This window comes from Apium graveolens, chromosome 7 (assembly GCF_009905375.1).
Source record: "Apium graveolens cultivar Ventura chromosome 7, ASM990537v1, whole genome shotgun sequence".
Lineage (NCBI taxonomy): Eukaryota > Viridiplantae > Streptophyta > Magnoliopsida > Apiales > Apiaceae > Apium > Apium graveolens.
The window spans coordinates 201088089-201095253 of record NC_133653.1 but is presented as its reverse complement, the minus strand read 5'-3'; the positions used below and the strand labels follow the sequence as shown (position 1 = coordinate 201095253).

General features: G+C 31.9%; 1 pseudogene; it reads left to right on the top strand.

Moving 5' to 3' along the window:
- The first annotated feature begins 707 nt into the window (after window positions 1–707).
- Window positions 708–1559, top strand: LOC141674363 (pyruvate decarboxylase 2-like; annotated as a pseudogene).
- Window positions 1560–7165: the final 5606 nt, after the last annotated feature.

The following is a 7165-nucleotide window of genomic DNA, read 5'->3' as shown; positions in this document are numbered from 1 at the left end:
CCCAAAATTTCAAGAATTTTTAATCATTTGAACTTGATTACTTTAACAAATAAAGTCTAACTAAACTTAATTCTAAATTTCACCATACGCACTTAGTAAAATTTTGTCATATCACTAAAATTTATAGATGGTAACATCTTTATGGTTGAATTATTCATAAATATTTTTTTAAAAAAAGTTGAAACATCAATATGGACCTAAATACCGGTTAAATTTACTACTAGAAAAAGGTCAATAGACATCAGTTCACTAATGTCTATTTTGTTCAAAACCGATGTCTTCGTGGGTGTAGACACTACGCCATAAGTGCGCATAGGCAACGGTTTTTATCTAGCGTTACATGAAAAGCGTTGCATTATCTACAAAATTTTCAGTTTATTGCAATATAGTGGAGGGTGTATGGAGTTTCCGGATAGTGCGTTTCGTGTTTTTGGTGTGATTTTTGTGAAGAATTCGGTGTCCTGGAATTACAACCCAAAGTTCTAGTGAACATCTGATGCTGGAAGAAGCGGTAGTTAGGAGCAATTCATACCAAGAAGATCTATGTCCCTCTCAACTTAGGGACACTGATGTATCAACCTCAGGTTGAAATACGTCTTGTGCAAATGATGAAACAAGCATGAATGACTCATTAATGATGGTTGTCTGTGAACAAAGGGCTCCTGGTAAAGAGATAGTCTGCAACAAGAAAATTAAACAAATTCCGCATGACTTTCAATATAATTACTGAGACAAGGGATTCTTTGTTCAATTTCCAGAAGATGAAATTTCCAAAAGGATGCGGGTGAGCATCCCTTTCAATATAATTTCCTAAGGTATATAATGTGTTTGCATGTATTAATGTAAGTGCAATAATACATGTATGAGTTCCAAATGCAGTATGGATCCATTGGGTGGTTAGTTGGAGCAACTCTAGGGTATGCACAGGCTGCTAAGGATAAGCGAATAATTGCTTGTATTGGTGATGGAAGCTTTCAGGTAACTCATCACAAGTTATCTGTGTTTTTCCAATAATGGACTATATATGGTGTTAACTATTGGAAATCCCTCCATTTTTACTATAATCATTCCTTCTTTATTTCACATTAACAAATTCAATATCCCTTGCAGGTTACTGCTCAAGATGTGTCGACAATGTTGCGATGTGGTCAGAATCAAATCATTTTTCTGATAACGGTGGTTATACCATTGAAGTTGAGATCCATGATGAACCACACAATGTAATCAAGAACTGGAACTACACTGCACTGGTTGATGCGATTCATAATGGTGAAGGCAAATACTGGACGACTAAGTTCAGTCGAGAAAATCTAATACATAATGTATCATTTACTTACAAGTTATAACAGTGAAGCTTATTTTTAAAAAGTATTGTTGACACTGGCATTTCTTGAATTGTTCCGGTCCGCTGTGAGGAAGATCTTGTTGAAGCAATAGAGACAGCAATGGGAGAAAAAAAAGACTGTTTTTGCTTCATTGAAGTGATTTGTCACAAAGATGATACAAGCAAAGAGCTGTGGGTCTCTGCTGCCCACAGCCGCCCACCGAACCGTAAGTAGATCTTTTGATGTTCCCGCTATCTGCTGGAGTAAGATTACATGCTGAACTTTATTTAGTGAATTATGAATCTTTAATTACGGAATTAATCATTTTTTTTAGTGTAACATTTTCAAGTTCAATTCAATTATGTTTTTATGACTTTTTATACATATACATATGCATTTTCATCTAATATCGAACTCCGGGACCTGCTCACTAAATTTGAGTTCCTCTTTGAGAAATTGGCACTATTAGACTTTGTTTCATTGGATTCCTCTTCTTTCCATAGTCTACACTGTCTCGATCTTCTGCTTCATCACTTTGTGTATGGTCTATACTCTATCTATCAATAACTTCTACTTTATAAGTTAGCATTCTGAAGCTCCTTTTCAGAAGTAGTTTAGCAGTGGCAATTGTAGAGATGAGTTTTAGTTTTCAGGAGAAATTTCTAATTAAAGTAGTTGGGCAATGTGTATCATGGTGGCAATGTGCTAAAGAGCTAGCTTGTACAGGGATGTTCAAAAATAATTCACAAAGTTGGTTTATATAAATATTGGCTAAGAGTTGGCTGGAAATATAATATATGTATCTTGCTATATTCTCTTTGAATACTCTTACCACTTTTATCTAGTTCTTTGCTATCCTCTGTTCCTCTCCGAAATCTTTAAAATTCCTTATGTTCATCTTCTTTTCAAAAATCTTCTCAGCTTTACTTTTCAGTTTTTAGAACTAAAAGCCAAATTTCAAGTCAATTTTTATAATAGTAAAATATGGAATCCCAAAGGTGAAGCATATATTTATTATATTGTTTATGTAAAAAAGTGATATGTAAATATTTAAGAGAGTTAAATTTGATACCTTCTAACCAGCTGTGACATGATAATAGTTTGTTGTGTTTCTTGTGGTCTTATCTCATCCTTTCTTTAATGAAATGTTTCAGTTTTTCTTTTATATCTCCTAGTCTCTTTTGGGCTGTTAAGGATGACTTAGGAAGGATCCGAATTCAAAAGCCAGAGAAAGTCCCATTTCATGTCTCTGTAAAGAATATCGATAATCTCAATAATGATTGTGAAAGAGGAACATGGTTGTCTTAGATTAGGTGCTGAAATTATGTGCAAAGTAATTTTTTTGGATAGAAGACTAATATGTCAGTATTTTATTTTTTTGGTTGCTTGTCTCGATCCTACAATTTAATGTATGTCCATGCATACTATTTATTTAATTTGTACTAGAATAAGGTGCAATGTTATCTCAGTATAGGTTTTCCTATAATGCCCTAAGCTGGAGCATGGTTTTTCTTATAAATTTTTATTTTGTTTGATAGTTTTCACTCGACTATCTGATTATTGTCTACTAAAATGGTTGCTTTCAGGAATTCCTAAAAATATTGGTTCGAACTCAACAATGAACCATAAATCTACATGGATGCCTTTCCCAATGATGTTTAAAGCCATCTCAAAGACAGGCATTTTTGTCTCTGGATCACATCGACTAGCAGTTCTCTACCTGGCTGGAAACAAACACTATCTGCTTTACAACGTCAAAATGAGTTGAAAGGCTAGAGTTGAAATGAGTAGGTGACATTATTTAGAAAAGAAAAAGAAAAAAATGCTCATTTATTCTTTTAAAGTTAGAATTTGGTACTTTCATATTTCAGTAAGTTTTAAATTTCATTCGATGCTTGTTGTATTGATTGTCGGATGCCTTGTTTGGGAGGAATAATGTAAAAGCAGAATAACTATGTCAATTTTTTTAATTTTTTAAGTGGTGCATTTGACTCTATATGGTGTTGCATAAGACTAAAAATGATGTTACATATGAATAAAAATGGTGTTGCAAATGACTAAAATCAGTGTTGCATTACATATTGTGGAACCACTCTTGACGTGGCAAAAGTGGGGCCACTGCTGATGTGGCAAATGTGGGACCCCTTGCTGATGTGTCAAAGTAGGGCTACTGTTGATGTGGAAATATGACGTGTCATTTGCCACGTAGGACACAGTGGTGATGTGGTTTCATTTTATCCAAAACTAACCGTTGTTGTCATTGTACGCTTTTACTGTTGTAAAAGACGCATAATGCAACGCTTTCTGGTGTTGCCTGGTGTTGCCTATTATGGAACACCATTTAGGCCTTATGCAACTGTATAGTAGGGGTTGCCTATGTGCACTTACGGCGTAGGGAGAGAAATGTCTTTTCTTTTTCACATCGGTTGAAAACTGTTGTCAAAAGTCAGCCCACACATCAGCTGCTTGAAAACACTGATGTGTAATATGTACATAGACATCAATTTTAGACGATGTCTCATTTACAGACATAAGGTATAAACTTATGTTTGATTAATTTAAAATTGATGTGTTCGTGGGTGTAGAGATTGAACTTTTTACATAGGTTTTTTTAAAAAAGTTTATAATGTAAATAGACATTTTGGACATTATTCACATTTATATACACTAATGTTAAATATTTACATGGTCTAATAATATACATACCAAAAAATGCTAAAACCAAAAACCAACACATGTTGTCATATTTAAATAACTAAAACGCTAATTATCATTACAAAACAAATCCAAATACATTATTTATCATTACCAAAACAATCCAAAGAATTTTAGTATACAGCAAGAAAATAAAAAACATGATTCTCCAAAACTACTAAATTATCAAACCTATTGCAGCTAGTATATACCGAAACAGGGCACCATTTACTCATGATTTCCTTAATCCACCATCATGTGTTGATCTTACATTGGCTTCATCCTGCCAAATTTAGTAAAATAGTCATGTATGTATTGAGATAAAAGAATAATATACTGATTAAAAAAATTATGAAAGCTGTTCTGAAGAGTTACTATTAGTCTGAATGGGTTGTTTAAAGAAGATTTTAAAGTAGATCCCGAAGAAGCAAGTTCTTCCGAGTGCAACAGCTTTGCTAGCCCAAAACGCTTAAATAAAATGCTTCGTAGAGGAGATTAGAAAGAACTTTTAACCCGAATATGCACTTACACAACACAGTGACTACGATAAAGCTCAAGTGTGGACCTGAATATCATCACCGGATAGGATATCCACTAGTTAATCAATCGATCGGGCCAGAATTTATAGAAACCTCTGAAACCATGTATCATTAGAACACAAAGCTTCAGTAAAATTATTTCACAGTAACTTTCTTGGTATAAAATAGTAGCAATCACTCTAAGAGCTTCTGAAACTCTAAGTGAAGCTTCATTCCACCAATGTGTAAGTGTCACATCCAGCCTAGACCACTTTGATCTTTCACCTTTATCTCCAATATCATAAAGGAGTAAAACACACAAAGTCGTACTAAACCCTCTAAAAGATGAAGTATAATTTTAACCTTAACCCCTTCAAAATACATACTAGTAAAATACATTCATGTATCGTATTACAATCATGCTTAAACATTCAAAAAATATATTCAAAAAATACATGAAAAATTAATTAAACGAAAAGTGTAATCGAAGACTTACAAAATCTGAGAAGGAGATGAGAAGCGGATACACGGAGATGAGAAACAAGATCTGAAAAATACTTATAAATTAGGGCTCAATTAAAAAACAAAAAGAAAAAAGAAAAATAAATATGATAAATACTTACAAATCAGGGCTCTATTGGTTGACTCGATTGACTCGATTACAGCTTCTTTAGGGCTTGATTCTGCTCGATTAGGGTTGTATGTAAAACATATTAAAACTCGATTGCTCGATTAAAGCTTGATTGATGGTAACAGCGATCGAAAGAGATAGGGAGTGAGACAGAGATGTATGTCTGGTGAGAAGAGAGAAAAACGGCGGGGAAACAGAGGAAAAGAAATGGGGAAATATGTGGGAAACGGGGGAAATATTTGGCAAAGTACAAAAGAGGAGGAATTATTCCCGGCCTTCTATTTTTTTATTTTTTTAAATTTTAACATAGCCATCGGTTAGTTAAGAACCGATGCGAATACCAAACTTTCACAACGGTCCTTAAACGACTGATGTGAAAGTTAGTGTTTATCATCAGTTAAAACAAAACCGATGCGAAACATAGGGTTAAACTTTTGAAAAAAATACTATTAGTAATCCGTTATTTAAAAATATTATGTAAAAACTTATCTTTAACATCGGGTTGAAAATAACTGATGTTAAACATGTTTTTTACATCGGTTTTTCTTCCACTGATGTTAAAAGGGTGATGTCTATTGACTTTTCTCTAGTAGTGAAATGTACTTGTCACCACTGGTTGATTGTTAAAATAGAAACCAATTTATTTTATTTTTTTCTGAAAATTTTGTCATATCACTATTACATATGGATCTTGACATATATACGCTTGGATCATTTATAAATATTTTTATGAAAATTGAAACATTCATAAATATTTTTATGAAAATCGAAACATCAATATGGGACTTAGCACTAGTCAATGGTATTAATCAAGCTCACATTTGATTGTTAAAAGGATAAACCAAATAAAATAATTTTGATCTGAAACTTTGATTATACCACTAATAAATATATATGTATATATTTATATATATATATATATTTATATCTATACGGTTGGATCAATGATAAATATTTATTAAAAAATCAAATATCAATTGACTAAACACTAGTAAGCGGTACTAGTCAAACCGATTCTTGACTATTAAAACTGCAAATAAAATAAAATAATTTTGATCATAAATAATGGTTATATCACTCATATATATATATATAGATAGAAAGTTAAGTTATATGTTATCCACCATTTTTTGAAAATCTTGCACATTGTATACATTTTACAAGTATAACATTACAAAATATATTATTTTACAAAATACTTTTAGTTTATAGAACATAAATGGTCATGCTGCAGAACAAATATATTGTACTTGTAAATGTATGAGATTTGCATAATTTTATTGAAATAATGATATTTGTGAAACATGTTTTGCAAGATAACATGTTTTAAAAAAATATATTATTTGCAAAATATAGATGGACTCCGAGGACTCCTCCATAGAACTTTAATCATATATATAAATAAATATATATATATATAAAATTGGAAGTCAAACCCCACGTTGACCAGTATATATATATATGTGAAAAAATAAAGGTAGAATAAGTAATCGATTTATCAATCATGGGACTTGGAAGGGTTTAATGAATTGATAAATTATTATTTCAAAACTTGATAGAAATTAAAAAATTGATCCAGAAAATAAATCGATTCAAGACTTTGAAATAAATTAGACGAACATAGAAATTTATGTCCATCAATAGGAAATAAAAAAATTGTCCTGAACAATAGGGATAGTCACGTTAGGAAATAAATTTATTGGGTCAATATAAATAAGGCATTTTAACCTGGTGTCTCGAACGAGGGAACGCGTGTTTCGAGTTAAATATAATCGCGAATAAAGCTCAAATAATAAACTTGTAAATTTTAAATTAAATCATGCACAACAATTACCAATGTCAAAATTAGGACAGGGAGGAGATAAAACTTGCAATATTTCCGTTTATTAGCTCACTGCTGAAGAAATCTCACCTTTTCCTACTTAAATACTTCTCTCGTGGAGAAATTCTAAAAATAATAATCCACACAATATTTCAGTACAAAATAATTAATCCAC